Genomic DNA, 22,477 nt, shown 5'->3' on the forward strand with positions numbered 1-22,477 from the left:
TCTTTCCCATCTAATTTAATGACTCGTGTACATGTTCAGATACAATAACATCATTTAATTCATGGGATGCTTTCTGGGCTGCTCAAATTACCACAAAATGTAAAAGCACCAGGCAGCACACTCACAAGGACATGTTTTGTTCAGTGTTTTGTTGAAGAAATCAACAAGTACAACTGAGATGTTTGCTGTAGTGGTGTGTTTGTTAAGAAGCATGCCAGCACACTGGTGAACTGACAGTCCCAGAATGCACCCGAGCCAGTGACTCGCCCCAGAACAAATGACATTAATTATCTAGAAAGACAACCGTGATCAAAGACTAAGTAGGAAACAAAAGATAAGGAAAGGTACTGTGGGGTAGGAAAGAAAGGCCAGAGCTGTGCAAAATGACCTCCAGCAGGCCACAAATATGCACGTCTGTTCAAACGGTCAGATACTGACTCCATGAGGGTGGTATGAGGGCTCGACGTCCACAGGTGGGGGTTGTGCTTACAGCCCAACATCATGCAGGATGTTTGGCATTTGCCAGAGAACACCAAGCTTGGCAACTTTGCCACTGGCGCCCTGTGCTCTTCACAGATGAAAGCAGGTTCACACTGAGCACTTGTGACAGAGTCTGGAGACATATTGGAGAACCTTCTGCTGCCTGAAACATCCTCCAGCATGATGGTTGGGCAGTGGGTCACTAATGGTGTGGGTGGCATTTCTTTGGGGGACCGCACAGCCCTCCATGTGCTCGGCAGAGGTAGCCTGACTGCCATTAGGTGCTGAAATTAGATCCTCAGACCCCTTGTGAGACTAAATGCTGGTGCGGGTGGCCCCGGGTTCCTCCTAATGCAAGACAGCGCTAGACCTCATGTGGCTGGAGCGTGTCAGCAGTTCCTGCAAGACGAAGGCATTGATGCTGTGGACTGGCCCGCCCATTCCCCAGACCTGAATCCATTTGAGGACATCTGGGACATCATGTCTCGCTCCATCCACCAACTGCACCACAGACTGTCCAGGAGTTGGCAGATGCTCTAGTCCTGGAGTCTGGGAGGAGATCCATCAGGAGACCATCTGCCACTTCATCAGGAGCATGCCCAGGTGTTGTAGTGAGGTCATACAGGCATGTGGAGGCCACACAGACTACAGAGCCTCATTTTGACGTGTTTGAAGGACATTACATCAAACCAGATGAATGATTCTGTATTGCACTGATCAAGGAACCAACCCAATAGGAGCTAAAGGCATCCTCTTCACATTACTTAACATAGTGAGTTTATACTATGTTTAATGTGCATTTTCTTCATCAGTCTAGAACATAACATGTTAGCGCTCCCTGGTTCTTTTTGGAGACAGATCCTGCACTGAAAAAAGTCTAACATGCAGTCATTCATTCAATCTAATAAGTGCCATTCAAAACAGAATAAAATCATTGATTTGATTGTGAAACCCTTTCTTTTTGCATTTTAAAATACCACTTTTGATTTGGATGAAACTAAATATCTGTACAAAGGACACAACGCAAAGTTTTTGATTTCTCTCAAAACATATATTTCTTTTCATGTTGAACAGATAATATCTTTAATTTGAGTCTAAGGCTACGTTCACACTGCAGGCGAAAGCGCATCAAATCCGATTTTTTTGACCCTATGCGACCCATATCCGATCATGCTATGACAGTGTGAACGGCGCAAATCCGATATTTTCAAATCCGATCTGGGTCACTTTCGTATGTGGTACTGAATCCGATACATATCCGATGTTTTAGAAAGCGACTGCTGTTTGAACGGTCAAGTCGCATTAAATCCGCCTTTTACGTCACCGACACAAGACTGAAGCCAATTATCAGCGCCCGAGAAGACATCGCGAACGCTTCCTAGCCATCCAGTGTAGATGTCAGTGAAACTGTTGGGAAGACAACGTAAACATTTTATTTGTACTGTATAATCTGCAGATTCTGACAGAAATCTGCAGCTATCCTTTGAAGCACCGCTCCTCTCTTAAACAGCAATAAGGATCATTATTAGATTATTTACATTATTATGTAAATAACAAAATAACTTAAAGCAAAAATTGGGAAACGTAAAGTCCGAAGTCTTTATATTAACGGCCATCAGTCAAACAATACTGTTTGTTCTTGGTCTAAACAGAGCGCGTTGTGTGTGACATCTTCTTTTGCGCATGCGGGCCGCTTTGAGCGTTCACACTAGAGCGCGTTTGCTGTCGCATTTTATTTGTAGTGTGAACGAGCAGACAAAAAAATCGGATTTGATCAAAAAATCGGAATTGAGCATTAAGACCTGCAGTGTGAACGTAGCCAAAGTGATTTGCACTTGAACACGCCCACCAGAAATAGACCGGGACCCATTTTTATTCTGCATGGCTGCTGGAAACATCATGTCACATCTTTGATTAATTTCATCTGAAAATAAACGTAAGTAAAGCCAAGTGTGTTACAAAAGCTTTTATAATTTGTATTGCCAAAATTGCAGAAAATAACCCCATTTAAGCTGGGTCGACAGCCACCCCTAATTTTTGCATGATTGTAGCTGCTAGCTATAAGCTAGCTAGCTATCCTGCGCAACGTTAGAACTGGTTACCAGAAACCGACCATCACAGTCGGGAATACAAGTTAGTATACTGGTAAAAAACGGCTTTTTGCCTAACTAGCTAGCGTTACCACGATGCATCGGTGGTGGATAAAGCTAGCTAGCATAAGTTCATAGTTCATAACATTCATAGTATAACTCCGTGCTCCGCTTCGTTTGAATTTTTCTGGTGAGCTCGCGGTTTCTAGACACAAGCTTGTGTTTGTGCGCGCACGTTTGTCTCTCTTCATATAAATATCTGTGTGTTATGTGTGTGTACACCGAGCGCAAAAGATAATTATTAATGTGCATGATTTAGAGACAGAAATAACAAGCCAGCATATAAGATCAATGACATAAGACTAATTCCTTCAATTGACTTTCAGGCGCGGCTCGGAAAAATGTGCATTTTCTGAAGAAATTTTAATTTTAACAGCAAAAAATTGACCCTATGCCAAACTTAGTCGCTAATGGCTGGTCTGTAGACTGTTTGGTATGTCATGTTACGTATTTCTTGGTTTTTCTATGTTATGTGTTTTATAGAGAAGTAACATTATTCTTTTTTTCTGTATGCTTTCAGAACCACAGATCGCTCCATCCATTCCATGGCTGAAGCATACATTTTCATTTAATCTGAACAGGTATCATTTTGCATTTACACTGCACATCCTTTTTAAACATTTCATAATAATCTAGACCCTCCATCATTATCCTCTCATTCACCTTGCTGATGTGTTGAGGACTTGATAAAAGAATACATGGTATGTCCATATCTGTTCTGTCTCTACATGAGATGCAGTCTCTTGATGTAAATTTGACAACTCTGCTATTAAATGCAGTGATTAATGTAGGACAGCAACGATTAATCAACTCATCAAGTTAATATCTTAGGGTTCTGTATTGTTTTCTTTTTTTTTTCTTGGGCTTTGTGGAACATTTATGAAAATGTTCCACCATTGATTTAATTTAATGATTATGCAATTCACAATCTGATTAGTCAAATAATTGTTCTAATAGTCTGTGACCAAACAACTATCAAAATAGTAGTTTATTATGGTCAAAGATTTATCAGGTGTGCCAGACTTCAGTTCTTCACTTGTACATTTTGTTCCATATTTTACCTCAAGATATCCCAGAAAGATGAAGCTGAGGAAGAGCTGCAGAGTACCACCATGGCACTCTTCATCTTCAGGGACAACTCAAGCCTCCTACATCAGCCTCGAGACATCGGGATAATCATTGATGGTGTGGAAGTCCTGAATGAGTTGCCTTCTGTGGCAGCTGGAGTGGCAATGGTCTTTGGACTCTGTTATGCTCTTAATATGGAATATCCACGAGGATTCAGGTTCACCTTTGAGGCTCTTCAAAAGATTATGATGGAGCTTGACTTTAACAAGATGACCTCTAAGATTCGCAAACTTAATTGTGAACTTAACACTGCACAGTAGTGTGTTTGCATGCATGTGTGCATGTGTATGTGCACATGCATGTGTGCTTGGTTATTTTGCTTGGTTGGCCTGCAGTGGTATTCTACATTCAAAATTTATAAGAACACCCATTTGAAAGGGAGATTTAAGTTGATTTCATTGATACATGTGTAGATTTTTTTTTTTTTACATTGTACAGGCACAGTGCACATATAAACATTTTTGAGTACTTGCAAATTGGTTTAAAAAGAGTTTTTATAATGGTTTTATGCCAGTTTTAGACAGGTTGCAGGTTTTATACTGGTTTTCAAAAGATTGCAGGTTTTATAAAACAAACATTTCTCTAATCATTTCTGCCGTAGCACTAAATCTGTATATTACTAATCCTCTCTATTGATTATAGTTAAAATGGTTTGGAACAATAAATAATTTTGAAATAATTGGTTGGCCAACTGTCTTGTTTTTTATAGGAAATGCAGAGCATTTTTGAACTGAAATGAAATGTAAAAAATATAGTTTGAATATATGTAAATCAATTACCTGGCTTCAACACAAACATATTAGTTCATGTTAATTTGGTTCGATGTGAATACATTAGGTTGGTTAAATTTCAATATATTAGCTTGGTTCAATAATTAAAATATGGTTCTATGTAAAAAAATCAATTTGGATCAATGCAAAATTTAAAGTTTCAGTCAAGTCTAGTAATATTGTTTATATCAACATAAAAGTATCAGGTCATATCAAGTGACTCAATTTGGATTCTATAAAGCCAAATATTTTGGATGTGACAACTGGACATCATTTTTTTAAATTTGAATAGGGTTATTTTTTTTACAGTGTGAGACAGCAGGCAGCTTTGGAGAACTCATGCCAGCTGTGGTCATTAAGGAATCCTTTGATTTAATATTGATTTCATGACAACTATCCTCAGGCACATATTCCTGGATATATACAATGACACGAGTAGACACTAACCCCCAGCAGTCTGGTGCTATGACAGCATAACTAAGGGCTGACCTGAACCAGCCCCAACTATAAGCTCTATAAAGAAGTGAAGTCTTATGCCAACTCTTAAAAGTCTTGACCATGTCCACCTCCAAAACTCATAATGGACTTTGGAGGTGGACAGCTATCAAGCTCCTCACAGAGGAGCAGCTTGACAGCTAACAGCTCCCAATTTAGTTTAGTCCAAATACATGAATTCAAATTGAGGTGATAACTATTTATCAACAGTATGAATGTCTGTTCCTGTCCAACAAAGTTGTTACTACATACCATGTTGAGCAGGGCTTCCACTTGACTTTAACTTCTTCTTTTTCCTGAAAAACATGATATAAACAAACAATTAATTCAGAAAGACATGCAGGTTGCATACAAAAAGGAGCTTATAAACATTTGTGTACTGTTGAATGGCTCAATATATTATACAGTTAGTTTACAAAAATATAAGAACCACTACAATGCTTGTACTGCCAGCATCGAGTGCATGTCAGCAAAGCAACACTGCTTACATTGTGGCTCACAAGCTCCACTCCTTTTCATCAAAACCAAAATTTTATCTACATTCTGTTTTTTACACTTTAAATCCCAGTTAGGTTAAATATTACCAGTAGCTTTTCAGATAAAACAGTAATAAAGTCCTAATGGTTTCATAAATCTTCATATTTTTTTTCATATAAGCATCGGGGACAAGGCTGTCTTGCAACTGTTGAGGTCACTTGTGTGCGCCCTATTTCTTCCAGGATCACTCTTCATTTGTAGGTTTTAGTGGACTCCTACTACTGTGAAGTGGTTTTCATGGGACAGGGGCTTGTATTCCAAGATCTGGGAGATTGTAGAAATGAGCTGTGATGCCCTTCTTGCCATCTTTCCAGAAATAATAGTGATCTGGAAGCTGTTAGGCTGACTTACAGCAGCAGCACTTTCTGCACCTGCAGAAACTCCAGGACACATTTACTAACAGTGTTTGTTGCTGTGTGTGCTGCAGCTGCAGCTTTGAATTTTTTTTGAGAGCTAATATTTTGGCTATGGTGTCTTGTTATGAAATGTACAAGAGTAAGAGTGTTAGCATGTGTGTCAAAGCTACGTTTGACTGGGAAACTCAAAGCTCAATAACCTGTATCAACAACAATTCACTGCAGCCTGTGTAATATTTGATGCATCATAATTTATTCCAGTCTATCTTGCAAATACATGTTTGCGTTGCAATGTCATGCACAACACACACAACTATTAGAGCCTTAAGATCAAACCTGCGTCATTCTTTTGGTCCACTGCAGTGTAGCAGTCAAACAAGGAGAAGTGAAGTGGCCCCAAATGGCCAGGATAGAGATCAGAGGGTTAATGCGTAAAATGCATAAAAATATTATTGATTACAGGATAATACATTAATGTTAATATCAACAATAAGCTTTTTACTCTGAAGTTACAAGTATAAACAATGCTGTTACATTTACACTTACATTTTTTACTATAAGTATGGAAACAAGTGAACAGCATTTTATAATAAGTTTAACTGGAATTCTGTACACTGAAAAACAAACAACAGATAAAAAACACAAACAAACAGCCAGTGCCTTCATCTGTCCATTAAATGTCAAACATCGCTTTGACCTGTAGTCTCTGCTCGTCAGCACATGCTTTTAAAAAGAGCTCCATGTCCTCTGCAAACTGAAAAACAAAGAGGAAGAAGTCCCTCTACACAAAAACACTGTGGATGACAGGCCAGGCAAACATCTATTGACCTGTTTGAATGCCTCCTCATCATGTGAGCCTTGAAGTTTTTTTGTAAGAAGACTAAGACCACAGTGAGGACGTTTCATTTTCATGGACTTTCCACAAGCCCCAGTTTCATTTAGCACAGAGGGTGGAGCACATGAATGTTCTACCCAAGATTCAGGAAATGGTTTAGATGCTGGAGACGAGACATGGAGAGGGAGACGAGGCTCCACGGAGAGTTCAGTGGGGAGCAGTCCTGAATGCTGACATGACAATAATTGCCTTGCCATATCCCCACGCTGTATGACTGTCATGTTACAGAAGGGCAGTGAAAGTGCACCGGCACATCATTTTGTCTGTAAGAGAGAAAAAAAGAAAAAACATGTAATTTAAATGTAGTTGTATAGAATGCAGTCAGTTTATCTAACAATCAGATTGTACATATTAACAAAAATATCCAAGCCGTCCTCAATAATGAAAGCAAAATGGTGTGGATCACAAGAGCTGTCAGGAAATGTGGTGAACAGGAAAAATATTTAATGAAAACACTTTTTTCTCTCGCTGATGAATGAACTGAACTGTACAATGTGAAAAATAACTTTTAAGTCAACAAAGACCTGCAGAGGTGCTGAAAAGAAGTGCATATTTATGACTTTAACTATGAGGTATATTTAATACCAACATACCTTTGAAAGGCAAAGCACTTTGAATGTGTCCATTTATATGCTGCTCAATCTTTGCCCTGACAGCAGGGCTGAGAGTGGGGCACAGAGGGCAGTGAAACAGCCAACACGTGGTGCATTCCTGCAATTCTGGCCTGGAGGCAGAACTCCAATTTGATATTTGCATCTAAAACAGAGAGAAAAACAGATAAACACCATATACACATTTAAGTTCAGGTTTTAGCAGAAATAACACGTTACAGTTAGCATGTAAGAGATTTGGGAGAAAATTCTTTACAAAAACATAATTTACAAGAAACTTTTATTTGTGACATACGTATCTATTGACATATAAAAGACAACTGAACAAAGGCTAACTAACATCTGGGCAATAAAACAGAATAAATAGAGAATATTAGTATTTATACATATATAAAACTCTCTGTGACGACCTTTACAATGTTTTTGCAGGTGGAATGAGAGATATGAATAAAGTGCAATATGCAGTAAATGGAACAATGTGCATTGATGTTACAGATCGTGAAAAGTAGTGAAGTGAATTAGTTCATAACAAGCAAAAATCAAATACGTTTGAAACTGACCACTAAATGCTAACCAGAGGTGTCAAAAGTGCACATTCTTACTAAAGTTTAGATGCCTCGGGGGTCTGACCGTTGTTGTAGCGCTAACAAAGTGCCAACGTAATCAGTGTAAGCAAACTAGATGATTCCTACAATTATATAATTATTAACGGCAAATTTAGACATGAAAGACTCTGTAACAACCTTTACGATCCACTTGCAAGGTTTCCACAGTCGATGGCTGTATCTCAATTCAGGGTCTGCAGCCTTAAAGTTCGCAGCCTCAACGGTCCATGAACTCTGAACATCTGAACTCTGAAGCATGAACTCTGTGTCAAAGATTCAAGTTGCAGTTATTTATATTTCCTATCACCTTAAATCTTCACTCAAAGACACTCAAGTATCTGTGACAGTGTGTATATAGATGTATCATATATAAGAGAGAAATATTGTTCTTTTAATATGTTGGCATTACTAAATTTGGCTCAATGCTTACTGTGGAGCAGGGAAATTATTTTACTGCTATTGTTAAATAATTGTCATCATTACCATTGCATTAATAATAAAATCTGGAGTTTATATTGCATTCAGGGGTTAAACAGTGTCTCTTTCAGAAAGACTGAGTTGCAGGCTGACAGGAAGTTGTATGCAGAAGTGAAAGCAGATAGTTATTTTGAGCCGCAGGCTAAGACGAGGCTTTAACAATGTAACAGATAGCTTTAAGAAGGCCTTAAGCAGTTATGACTATTTTATACACAATGCATATCTGTGCTTATTAAAGAGTTGGAGCTCGGTCAATTAATTGGGGGTCGGAAGCTTTGTTCGGCGCGGTGTTCGGACAATCTATTGTGCAAGTGACTTGGAGCCATAGAAGGAATTGCAATACATGCTTACAAAACACTTATATATCAGATCATTTTATATTAAGGTTTTATTAGAGGTTCTTGATTAAAACATTTATTTAGTAGAAGACATACACATAGTCTCAGTGAGCCTCTGGTCTGGTAAAAGGTCAGAAGTGCGAGAGGTGACATCGAGGCTGAGTGAGGTCGTGACACACACACTTTAAATTAGATTTATTTAGAGGATGTTTGGCTGTAACTGCAAAATTGTCTTGGTAAAAGAGGAACCGTTTCTTGGTGTCTCGGCAAGAAAGAGGAACAATTCATTTTAAGATAAGAACGGAAAGTACCAAGCCATGAAAATAGAAGATGATTTTCTGGGTGAAAAGTCATGATGATGTTGATCTGATCTATGTATAAAATGTACCGGTGACGCATGAAGGGGCGTCAGTAAACAAACCCTGATGCTATAAAATATCTGTTCATGCTTTGATTAAGTCGAGGACTACTGGCTGTCTGCGTACAGAGTGTCTTCCCACACGTGTGTTCATTAAAATCATTGTTTGACCAAAGACCTACTGGACCATGGGTGGTGTGTACTCTCCTTCCTCAACTTTGAATCTTAACATTACATATATGTGTAAAAAGCAAATGTACGAGCTGTGATAACTGTGTCTGATAGAATGAAGAGTAGACTGATAAATGAAATATTCCTTTATTGGGTGAGAAAATCAGACCATGTCATAACTGCTTTAAGTCATACAGAATAGACATCAGAGCCTTAAACAGGCTGACTTCTGCTAAATGGGTCAAACTGGGCAGAAAGTCTACAAACACATAACATCCTTATAGAATATGATGTAACACTATAGATCAACTTAGCTCAGAATATATAAAGCAAATAAACAATCACAGCAATATGATGCAACAAACACAGCAGTGCTACTGATCCAAAACACTTGTTGGGGGAAAACTCTGTAAAAAACCCAGGAGAAATAAAGACACAATGAGACAAAGTTACTTTCTTTATCAAACGTGTACACGGGTGAGCTGCTAAGAACAACTCACGCCATGCACAGTGGCTTGGTAATTTTTATAGGCACAGAGCACAGAGACAGTGAGAACAGGATAACAAATAATAAACAGATAAAATAAAACAACTCCATATATGGTGCTAGTCTCGTCAGCAGAGAGCTAGGGAAGATAAAACAATCTAAAACAATATGTCCCAGAAACAAGATGTGTTTTCTGGGAAAGTCTAAAAAGATAATTCTAAACTAATCTAACAAAGGCAGAGGGCAGACAAAAAGGCATCTTTGTACATTTAAAAGAAGGTAAAGAAACATAGAATCATTTTTTCCTGTAACATTCCCTCCTGTTTAACTTATTTTAAATGTATACAACAATTGTCTATGAAGGTTATTTATTAAGTATCTTAGGCAATTTTTTAATTTCCAAAATCTTCAAAATGTCAGCATAGCAGAAATGGCAGTCATTTGGTCTAAAGAATAAAACAAAAGAAAATAATAAAAAGAAAAACATAGTAAATGAAAATCATAGTAAATGAAATAACAAGTGGAATAAACAAGAAAAAATAATAAAACTAAAACTACAAAAAAAATAAAGGATAAAAACCTTATATTTTAAAACGAAAACTTACAAAAAATAAAAGGATGAAAAGTAAAATGAAAACTTTATATTTAAAAATGATGAAAACCTAATATGTAAAATGAAAACTTCAAAAAATACAAGGATGAAAACCTTATAAAATGAAAACTTCAAAAAATACAAGCATGAAACCTTATACTTAAAATGATGCAAACCTTAAATTGAAAACTTTATATTTAAAATGAAAACTTCAAAAAATAAAAGGATGAGAACTTCAAAAAATAAAAGCATGAAAACGTTATATTTAAAATGAAAAACTTATGTTTAAAACTCAAGACTTCAAAAAAAATAAAAGCATGAAAACTTGCATAACCTACTAATGTTTTAATCAGTGCATGATCACTTGAAAAAGGCAGAAATCATTTTTAATCACCACGTCATTCATTAGCAGTTATTACAAGTTCTCCTCTAACAGAATTGCAACGGGATGCTGTTCTTCTTGAGGCACGGCAACATAAGCAGTCATTGTAGTTGTTATCATCTTTGAAATCATTACTCTTAGACATGGCGGTGTAGCTGCTCCAGATGTGTGGTCAGTGACATATTTTTGCAGAGCGGTCAAATTCTGCAAAGCTTCATAAATGTCTCCTCCAGCTTTGTATCCATCAGGGATAAAAGTGCAACATGTTTCCCCGATCAGCTTGCAAACTCCTCCTTGTGATGCTGTTAGCAGGTCTAGTGTCAGTCTGTTCTGCAGCACCATCGTTCTGATGGCCTGCTGTTCTCCTGCTAAGGCGGTTCCCAGGGTCTTAGTCAAGTTGATGTGTCGTAGCAGAGCATATCGGTTGATTTCCACATGATCCCGCACCTCGGCAACTCCAATGCCGGGGATCAAGCTCTGTAAGAATTTCACTCCACCTCCCCAGATGCGAAACTCTCCCGGCACTCCAGTGTCCACAGTAATGCCGAAAGAATTGGGTGAGGTGAAGTCCACTTCACGTCTCTGTCGGCGGCTTGGGTGATGTGCAACACGTTGCATGAAGAAAACGTGATCTGATAATTCCACCAGGGCGCACAGACCTCCCCAACCTTCAGGGAGTGACAGATAAGCCTTGTTGCCACATAGGAAGTACCAGTCAGCCAAAACTCTGGTTCCTCTGCTGCTGGGTGCCGTCCGTGCACATCCTGTCTGGTACTGAGTCTTTGTTTGTAGTGGCATTCGGTAGCTGTAGTTGGAGCGACAGTTGAGGCTCATCAGTGTCGCGTTACTGGCACAGGTTTCGTTGAGTGAACAGTCCATACACTTCCTCTCGTTCCTCGGTGGGCAGAAAGTGTATATGTATTTGCATAGCAGTCAGTTTTATTATTCCAGTAAGCTGTAGTGTTCATAAACTGCCACCAGAAATTAGTGGCATAGCCATGGGGAAACTTGGTGTACTTTCCTTTGTCATACAGTGTCTGCCTTTTCTTCATATAGCGTGACTTATTGTCCCTCACAGAAGCAAAGATGAGGAGCCCGGCCATGGTCAGGGCCGCTGCAGTTGTTAAGAGCCACCACCTCATGACGACGGAACACACCCTCCTGTCGCGAGTAGACCCCCCGGCCAGGAAAGCTGACCCCTCCACCGGGCGAGATCACAACAAGCGGGCAAGCCTGCCGTCAGCTGTGTTTAGATGGCTTCACTGACTCGCCTGCAGTGACTCTGATGGATCCAGGATGGTCGTCCCGCAATTTTGCAAGCGGTCGGTGTAGTGAGGAGGACTTGGTATGGCCCCTCCCACCTGGGTGTGCTCCAGTTTTTCCTTTGGAGCACCTTGATCAGAACCCAGTCACCGGGCTTTAGTCTGCAAGACACTTGATAGACATCATTACATTCTTCGTCATTTACAATCATCTCTTTATTTTCCTACAACTTAGACATACATTTTGCTACTGAAATTGTATCTGCCTTTTTCACTGGGTAGATTTCTGGCCACTTTGAGAATACATCTATAACCACTAGGGTGTATTTTTACCCTTGGCATTCATTTAGCTCAATAAAGTCCATATGGATTGTGTGGTCTCAGGTTTCCCTGAGCATTACATTTTTGACACGTCATGCACGTTCTGACAAATTGTTTTGCTGAGGTTTCAAAATTTACAGTGTAGAATTTACAGTGTAGAAATGAGAGTTGACAATACTGGTCAGTCCCCCCGTTGACAAATGCGTACAGCCATGAGTCACTAATGCCGCCATTTTGTGGAGGAATTTTGGCAACACTGGCTTGCCATAACACATCATTAAGTCGTTTGTCAGAACTGCACCGTGTTTTAGCCATTTTGCCTGCTCTGCTGTGCTTGCTGCTTTTGTTCATTTTTCAACACATCCAGTGGAATCTGATGTGTGTTCACTGCCATCAATGTGATGTTTGTCTTTTGTGCCGCCTATTTTGCTGCTCTGTCAGCAAAATTGTTGCCTGTAGTAATGAAAGAGTCAGTAGGCTTTGTAAGAGGTTGGCATGCTGGTTTGCCAGTTGGTGTAATCATTCCTCTGTTATGCCAAATTTTTGCAAAATGATGCACAGCAGAGAAAACATACTGGCTGTCTATATAAATGGTTATTTGTTTATCTTTGTGTATTTCACATGCGCAACAATCTCGTGTGAAGTGACCTTCCTCTCCACGGTTCTAGCAGGCGTTGTCTCTATGTTATCTGCTGTTTCTGCGTGGCTGTCTGCAGCCTTGGTGTTTGTGACTTTGCTCGCCTCTCTCTTCCTGATAGCCACCTGCGAATTAGTGTTTTAGTCTGTTGTCAACAGTCAGCCTTATTTTTAAGTTACAGAATGCTTCTCCTTTTTTTGTTTTGTTTGGGAGAATAGATGCAACTCTACATTTTCACTTAAGGCAGTTTTAGATAATTTCTAGTTCTTCAAACAATGCATGGATCTCACACATTTCAAACTTTCAAGTTAGGGTTGTTTCCCATTTATACAAATATATATATTTAACTTTGCATTGCTCACAGCTCATAGCTCACAGCTCTAAACCTAGGCATTTTTCAATCATATGCCTAATCACTATGTGTCACTGTGATTCTCAAGTATGGTCACAAGTTCGTTTAAATTCGTTTCCAAAACCAACAAAATAATCAAAGAAAAACAAAAACATAAACGTGTCAGGACACAAAAGAAAAAGAAAAATGCTGCCACCCGAACAAGGCAGAAGTCTACATATGTTGGCTTTTAATAGCATGCAGCTTGTAACATGGTAGACTAATGTGCCTGTGTTAATTCAGCTCCATATTATTGTGTGAAGTTGCACTGGGTTGGGAGTGGTTTTGTGGTTGTCACATTTTTGGTGAGCCAATGGCTGGAATGGGGTTGGACTAATTAGAGGCAGGTGTACTTGATTGCACTGATACACTGGTCTACATATAGCCCACACTACAAACACTGCTGTGTTGTTTTGTCTCTCTGTGCAGTCCAGGGCCTATTATATGCCACAGCCTAAAGGCAGCAGAGTTCCAGAGGCTTGAGTGACCACTGACTATATGCTTGCAGGGTGGTGGGTCTCCAAGGACAACTTCTAACCCTGTTAAAGGCAACATGTGGGGTGCAACTTGGCCGTGTGGCATAGCTGGCTCTGGCCTTGGGACTGTGTGTTTTTATACAGTTCATAAGTGGGACACTGGAGTGTTTTATCTTTTATCTCTTGATATATTTTTCGTCAATAAATTATCTTTTAGAATTTTATTGACTGTCATCTTTTTGCCCACGACTGAGACGGTTGGTCAGACCTAGAGTCTTTCTTTGGGTGTGTTACAGCAGCTTCTGCTCTAAAAGAAACAAAAAAGAAAAAGAAAAGAAAATGTGGAACATGCTCATCAGCTTAGCAGTGTCTACATATTTAATTCAGCTTCTCAATCCTGTAGTTTTAGCTGTTGTCTACAGGGTTTTGCTTATTGATTGTTATTATAGGTGTGCTCTATATCTCAGCAATGTGTCATTCTAGGATGATAGGTTTCAAGCTGGTCAAGTGCCTCTATGCACTTCATTAGTTTAGTTATTCTCTGTATTGTCTTCATCTCACATGTCATTACACTGAGTTTCAGCAAACCTTAAGCTTGATGCAGACTACTGCTTAACAATTATCCACCTCACATCATAACCGATTAAGGTGCCTCTTCATATTAATATTATGTCATTGTTAATATTATCCTCTTTGTCTTATATGACAGCAATATCATATTATAATATTTTATCAGTGTGTACCACTATACTACTCCTGAGCCAATTTGATAGTTAGGATCATCTTATTCAGTAAACAGATAATTTTGAATTCATCCAATCTGCGGTCACATTTGTTCTCTCTGTTGCATGGCGGACCAGGCAGTTCTATTATATTATTTATATTTTATTTTGTATCCATCAAGGGCTTCAGATGACCTGCAGAATCATCCTTTTCCCAAGGTGGAGACAGTTACCTTTTCACACACTGTCCTTGGCTGAACAGTGACACAGCCTTAATATACTTTATTTATGTTATTAAAATATTTTCGTGTGAATTATTTGCTTTATATTCATTTTATACATTGTGGGCATGGTCATCATGCCAACTGTGTTTCATTGATAATATCACTTTACAGGTTGTTATCCTTGCTATTATTAATTTCAAATATTCTAAAGATAATTTCTACTGTAACTTTCCCTTTGTTCATCTTTATTTCGTACTTTTTATATTTATATCTACTCAGTGGGGTCTGTTTTCAACCCTTTTAAACTACTTCAAACTACTTTGATCTCTAGTTTTCACTTAATAAGGGATTATTAAGTTCTTCCTGATATGGGTGTTGCTGCAGATGCGGCTGCAGGAATGAGTGATGGCTTTCTAAAAGGGTTGTGGGAACTGCACAGTGTCTCGTCTTCTGGTTTTACTAAACTGGCAGTTGAGTTCTGTTCTTCTGACTGTTTATATTTTGTTTTCTTAAATCTCTCAGTTTACAGACACTGTTTTTGTCCGGCGTCTGGACTTTTCTTTTCTCACCACTGCTCGTCAGCAGGAGTGAGTTTTAATTTCACTTGCTTGATTACCCATCTTATTTATGTATTTACTTATTTTTGTTTAAGTAATATATACACAATACAGCTGCTATCACCTTCGCTGGTATTAGAGACGAGAGTGGTTGCTCACACGCCCTTCTACTTTCGGACTATTTCCAAAAGCGGTGTGAACTTTACGAGACGGAACTCGACCGTTCTCTCAACTCACCAGCACGTCAGTGAACAGCAGTAAAAGAAAAACACAGTAGGAGCAGCTCAGTCTCTTATTGGACCGTGAAAATTCAGCTTGCTCCGTTAATTAAAACAATACACACACATACATTCACATTCACACTTATTCGCGCGATCGGAACCCTTATCATAAGGGGAGCTGCCAGTCTTTCTGTAGACGAGCTACTTATTCCCTTGACCCAGCTGGGGGAGCTACCCAGAGCTCCAAACCTAACCCACAAGAGTGGGGAGCTTCCAGTCGACGAGCTCCAAGCTACCAGCCGACGAGCTACTTTAAACCCACAGAAGTGGGGAGCTTCCAGTCGCGACGAGCTACTTTCGCTATTTTAAATTCCCTGAATTTAAAATACGATTTTACGCAAGATTGTGTCAGTGTGTCTGTATCTACCTGGTCAGTGTCGCCGGGTCTGGTCCACCTCGATCGGGCCCCACCACCGTGGGTCGCTTTCTAAGAACGTTGGCCAAGACTCGAATTTAACGCCCTTGGTCTTTGACCACACACCTAGTGTGTGGGCTGTCGACAGACGAACAACGTGGACTGGTCACGGAGATGGGACACGATGGAGGCGCTCCGGCTCCGAAGGACCAAGAAATGTTGGGGGAAAACTCTGTAAAAAACCCAGGAGAAATAAAGACACAATGAGACAAAGTTACTTTCTTTATCAAACGTGTACACGGGTGAGCTGCTAAGAACAACTCACGCCATGCACAGTGGCTTGGTAATTTTTATAGGCACAGAGCACAGAGACAGTGAGAACAGGATAACAAATAATAAACAGATAAAATAAAACAACTCCATATATGGTGCTAGTCTCGTCAGCAGAGAGCTAGGGAAGATAAAACAATCTAAAACAATATGTCCCAGAAACAAGATGTGTTTTCTGGGAAAGTCTAAAAAGATAATTCTAAACTAATCTAACAAAGGCAGAGGGCAGACAAAAAGGCATCTTTGTACATTTAAAAGAAGGTAAAGAAACATAGAATCATTTTTTCCTGTAACAACACTCAAAGCTTCATAGAACTGAAACAAACATTTATTTTTAGCTCCATTCTGCTGCTGATACAGACTTTAGGTTTCTGAACATTAAACTTGTTGCTGCCTTTCATAGTGTGTAACTTGAAGGCCCTGAGTACTTTCTCCCACACTGGAAACACTGGGAGGATAACATTATTTGAACATTACCTAATAAGACTGATTCAGCACAGACAGTTATGTTAAACTTTCCTAGCAGTCCTTCACAAACAGGGAACAGTCTGTCTATTCTCTCCATCTGTCAGCTGCTGCTGGCTCTTCCTCCTCCTCTTCCTCACACACTGCTGAGTTTGTCCTGGTGGATCATCAGGGCTGCAAAGCCTCACAGATGATGTGCAGCAGTGGCTCCCTCAGTCTGTCCTCACTCTGGACACTTGCAGTCGTCACACATGGAAATCAAATGTGTGATAAGGTGCAGGATTCAAACACAAGTGTGACTTATAAACACATGTTCATACTTTTATTCCACAATCAGAGAGAAAGAAACAGAGAGAGAGTGCAGGACCATAGCTGGACTCGCCATCGGGCATACCGGGCATTTGCCCGGTGGGCCGCTGGCGATTTTTTGCTTTTATGGGCCGATCGATTTTTTTTTTTTTTGGAAGGGTATAAATAATGAAAGGTGTTGGATTGGCCAATTGGTCATGATCGACTCTGGGCTGGACCAATTACAGCCGAGGAGGTCGGATGCACCCTCCCCCTTGTTTAGCAATCTTATAAATGAACTAAAGAAAATGGAGAACAAAAAAAGGAAAGAAGGTGCAGAAAAAATTAGGGCCAAAAAGAAACAAGCCCTTCAGGCAGACGCTGCCAAATGTGTAAAAATAACTGAATTGTTTGGCGGTAGCTGTGGCATAGCTTCCACAGATTTAGCAACATCAGCAAGTGGTGGAGGCCAGCAGGTGGATAAGGGAAAGGGGAGGCAAGAGGAGGAGAGACCCGAGGTGGCCACCGGTCATAGTGGCAGAGGAACTGAACTTCAGGTAAGAAGTTATGACCTGCTGTCTATCTGTGTCAGATATAAACCAAGTTTAGTTGTAGTTTGTTTTCGTTGTGCTGACTTTTTACAGTCGCTTAGAATAACTGGTACTAGCTAGCATGACGGAGTTTATATACTGCTGGGCGGGTGCTATGAAGTTACTGATAGTAAATTTTATTTTATGCTTAAGGTTAGTTTCTCAAACTCCTCAAAATCTTAACAAATTGTGCCAATCCTTACATGTTGCACCAGGCTGATTTATCATCAAAAGTGGAGAAGTCTGTGACAGAGGAGACAGAAGAGCAGCAGAGAGAGATGGAGCAAGAGAGAGAAATAAAAGAGCAGGAGATGGAGATGGAGAGATGACTTTATGTCATCCATGAGGGATGCATTTGACATATGTTTCACATATTATAGCCCAACAAGTTACTTATAGCAATTTAAATACGAGCAATCACTTTTTGGCAGACAATCACTTTTTGGCACAACACCGGCTATTTTTTGTGTTTCTTTTTATCGCTCTGTAGCTGAGTTCAATTGAAAGCCTGCATGCGCTAGTACCTCTTGCCACAAGTTCCCAGAATCCTTTGCGGTTTTTACCCCTGAATGACGTCACATTTTTGGTGGGCCGGTCTCTAGTCAAAATGCCCAGGCCGATTTTTTGTCCCAGTTCAGCCCTGTGCAGGACAGACAGACAGGTGACAGTCTCAGGTGTACACACTGCTACACAACAGCACCAGAGAAGGAGGATTTAGTGTTTGTGTTATTACGAGTGCTAAACAAGAAGAGTTCCCAGATGGTGCAGTGGACACATGTGTGACTGCTGTGATTAAAGCATCTTTCTTTCAGCTTAACGAGTGAACCGTCAGCTCGTTCAAACACACGTTAAAGTCCGTTTGGCTCGACACCACCGAACAGAGGCAGCAATATAACATAGCTAACATTAACGGTGCAGTGAATCCTGCTTGTGCCGTGATATTCAGGACTGCAAACCGAGCAGCATCACTGACTTTCAGCTTGTTGTGTTTGTGGATAAATGACTGACTTTAATTATCCACAAAATCATCACATTCTCTGTAGGATTAAGGTCGACTATTGAACAGCGTATATTTTAAAGTAAAGGCTTTAAAACCAAGTAAACGCTGAAAGTACAAACATCACTAATGTCACATAACTTTGCCAACATGTGGCCAACAGGAATGTTTTAATGTTCTTCATTATTAAACATTTGCACATAAATAAGTGACATAATATTCAGTACTTACTTCTGAAAGTTTACTCTTCAGCCGCCCCTCTTCCGCCGTTTTCTTTCGGCAACATTATCCACACCCACCGCCGCGCCGTTCTCTCAGAACTGAAGAAACTTCTTGGATAAAATGTCTTCAAGAAATTTAAAGCAGTTCAGACGCTTTTCTTTCCCAGCTCCTCAGACTGTCCACCCTGTTAGCTTCGTTAAGCAGCCATGAAGAGTAGAAGGCCAAGTATGAGTTTCAAACAATAAACACATTTATTTTTAAACCCTGCAAATAAACAACATTAACATCAAAAGTTTTACATTTCCTAAATGTATCCCACAATCTGAATATAACACCCACTTCCCCACGTTTGATCCGCTGTGTTAAATATGATTAAGAACAGAATTCAATCATTTGCAAATCCTATAAACCAGTATTTTAAACAAAGTGAGAAAATGAAACATTTAAAGAAAAATATTAGCCCATTTTGAATTTGATGGCAGCATCCTCTCTCCATAAACTAAAGGCTTTACGATGTTTAGTGCTGGACCATGTTGGTTAATGTGTAAACTCAACAGTTTCCATTTTGATTAACCTGACCAACATCTAATGAAATGTAACATTTTATAACATGAACACAGATTCCAGGTGAGCTGTGTCTTCCAGGACTGGATTTACCAGAACAGGTATGAGGACGGTGCCTGACGGGCATGTACGAGCTGGAGTGGATCCCAGCTAACACAGGGTGAGGAGACAGACGACCGTTCACGCTCACACTTATTCACCAGTTAACCTAACCCCACTACCTGAATGTCTGTGAACTGTGGGAGGAAGCCAGAGTCCCCTGAGAGGACCCACACAAACACGGGGAGAACATCCAACCTCCACAGAGACTCTCTCTGCACTAAAAGCACAAAATAAAAATCACACCGTCATGTAATTCAAGAAACTGGTCTTAAAAAACATTTAATCTAATATGTCCACATGGAGCCCGTGTTAAGGTCCGTACTGGGCTTCAGAACATCAAGTGAACAACGTCAGATGGGACCTGAGTGCGTTGTCTCCTGATAGAAAGTGCTGAGGATCAGAAGGACTCAGGGAGTTATTTCGGTCAACAACAACAAAGATGATCATTTTACATAGAAGTACTTAATCATACAGTAAGTGAAAAAGGAATAGGCTGAAGCCTTGTGGCTTATAATTATCCTATCCTTTACCTAATTAAGACTTTACATTCTAATTATGATCAATCTCACAGTTTGCAGAACACTACCTTGATTTTGGAGAGGTCAGTGAGGTGTCAACCACTACAGAGCCAGTTGTGCTGGAGCGAATGCAGATAGCTTGCACCCTACTTGAAATCGAGGTAAGTCCAGTAAAGTCCTTATCACGTTAGTGCGTACTTCCAGTTTAAATAGTGCTTTTCAAACAGCACAGTACAAATAGTGCTCTTTAAACACTTTCAGATAAGACCCTTCTCAAAGTCTAATTTAAAAAGTTCAGGAGACTAATTTTCCAGGAAGTATATTTGGAGAAAATGTACTATTATTTTTTAATTATTCAATAAATAATGTTTGATTAAAACCTAACTATGATTGTGTTTCAGGGAACGCTGAGGACTACTGCATTGTTTGCTCCATGTTAGATGCTAACGCTGACCGCAGCATGATTGAAATGGTAAAACAAAACAAAAGAAACACATAAGTCTTAGTATCATTACTTGCCAATCATGATTAAAATGTTGAGTAATAGTATTCACCAAACAGAATATGAGCCATTTATTTTTCCTTTCCAGGTGCAGTGTGAATCTTGCCAAAGATGGGCACATTTTGAATGTGAAAAATATAAAGAGAGCAACCAAGAATATAAATGCCAAAAATGTACGGAAAACACATAACAACTTCAAATAAAAACAGCTGTCTTTTCCCCTCCATGTGTGTTTGTATTCTTTGTCAACATTAGATGATTGTATGGAGGAAGCATGTTTTAATAGTGTGATTTGGCCATCTGAACATGTTACCTATATAAATCCAAGCAGGAAGCATGTTATTAATGTCCTAGCAACATAACACAAAGTTTTGAAGTGATTTGGCTATCTGAACGTCCACCTATATGCGACGGCCTATCTGACCCAGATAGACTGCAGGGCCCTGTTTCAGGAAGCCGGTTTAGAAAACTCAGAGTGAAAAACGATACTCAGGGTTGAGTAACCCCGAACTGTCCAACTCGGAATATTCGGTTTCAGAAAGGCTGATAACAAGTAATTCAATCAACGCGGAGTTGCTTTAACCCCAAGTTAAGCGCGCGCACGAGGATACATAAAGCCCTGATTAGTGGAGCACAGATTAAGCGAGTCACCATGGAGACGGAGGGAAAGAAGGCGCGGTCAATGTATTTTACAGCGCTTGAGGCCGAAATTCTGATGGCAGCATATGCCGATAACATGCAAATTTTGCAGAAAAAAAGTAACACAGCCTCAGCTGCAAAATAAAGGGAGCATGCATGGCAAAACATAGCCGACAGAGTCAATGCGTGAGTGTTAATTTAAACATTGATCTAGGGATTTCCACCCATTTAAATCAAATCAAATCAAATCAAATCAAATCACTTTTATTGTCACATCACATGTGCAGGCACACTGGCACAGCACATGCGAGTGAAATTCTTGTGTGCGAGCCCCACAAGCAACAGAGATGTGCAAACACAACAACACAAACGAGCAAAATACAAGAATGGCCAACCTGAAACTAATAAATATATGTACAATATATAATAGTGTATGCATTTCTGGATGTGTATACTAAATATTTTCCTACGTGTGTGTGTGTGTGTGTGTGTGTGTGTGTGTGTATACACATTTTTACAAATTAAATAGAAAAAAAAAAAAAAAAAAGAATAATAATAATAATAATAATAAAATATATAAAATATACAGAGTTGAATATGTGCAAAACAAGTGGCATTTATATACAGTGTGGAGTGCATAATGTTGAATTTAACACGTTATTTTATCATATGTTATTTTATTTGTTATTTTATACATTTTATGTTGTGATGTGATGTGAGCGCAGGTGCAACCCAACAGGCCCCAAACGTTCCTGGCAGCAAGTAAAAATGAAATATAAAAATATAGTCCAAACAGGTAAGGTGTAATTGTATTATGAGCCATAGTGCTTGGTCTGTTTGTCTGATGTAAATCAATTGCAGTTAGAGGCTACATTAATTTTCTGTCTGTAAGCACTTATTGAAATTATCTGAGCACATTACAAGTACATATTTGCTTACTCTGTATGCTCAAATGTGACCCGTTATAGCCAACAGAAAAAAAGCGGAGGCCCGAAAAACAGGTGGGGGTCCTCCACCACCACCACTCACAGAGGCTGAGCAGTTGGCCCTCAGCCAAAACAGTGGGCGCCCTGTGGCCGAAGGCATCTCTGCGGGGACATCCTCTGAGTCAATAACCCCGCAAGACACAAGTGCCTACATAGGGGGTAAATTCAAAATAATACATGATGTGCATACATCCTTTCTTCACAGTCACCTTTGCA

General features: G+C 39.6%; 2 long non-coding RNA genes across 2 annotated transcripts; one reads left to right on the forward strand and one right to left on the reverse strand.

Annotated features, from left to right (window-relative positions):
* Positions 1 to 2,303: 2,303 nt before the first annotated feature.
* Positions 2,304 to 4,437, forward strand: LOC113020379 (uncharacterized). The gene is made up of 3 exons (XR_003272192.2): positions 2,304 to 2,416; positions 3,151 to 3,211; positions 3,698 to 4,437. It is a non-coding gene; the product is annotated as an uncharacterized LOC113020379 (long non-coding RNA).
* Positions 4,438 to 9,877: 5,440 nt separating this feature from the next.
* Positions 9,878 to 16,667, reverse strand: LOC145425279 (uncharacterized). The gene is made up of 2 exons (XR_013905937.1): positions 16,071 to 16,667; positions 9,878 to 12,266 (listed from the first exon to the last, which is right to left on the reverse strand). It is a non-coding gene; the product is annotated as an uncharacterized LOC145425279 (long non-coding RNA).
* Positions 16,668 to 22,477: the final 5,810 nt, after the last annotated feature.

Source organism: Astatotilapia calliptera, chromosome 3, assembly GCF_964374335.1.
Source record: "Astatotilapia calliptera chromosome 3, fAstCal68.1, whole genome shotgun sequence".
In the NCBI taxonomy this organism is placed as follows: domain Eukaryota; kingdom Metazoa; phylum Chordata; class Actinopteri; order Cichliformes; family Cichlidae; genus Astatotilapia; species Astatotilapia calliptera.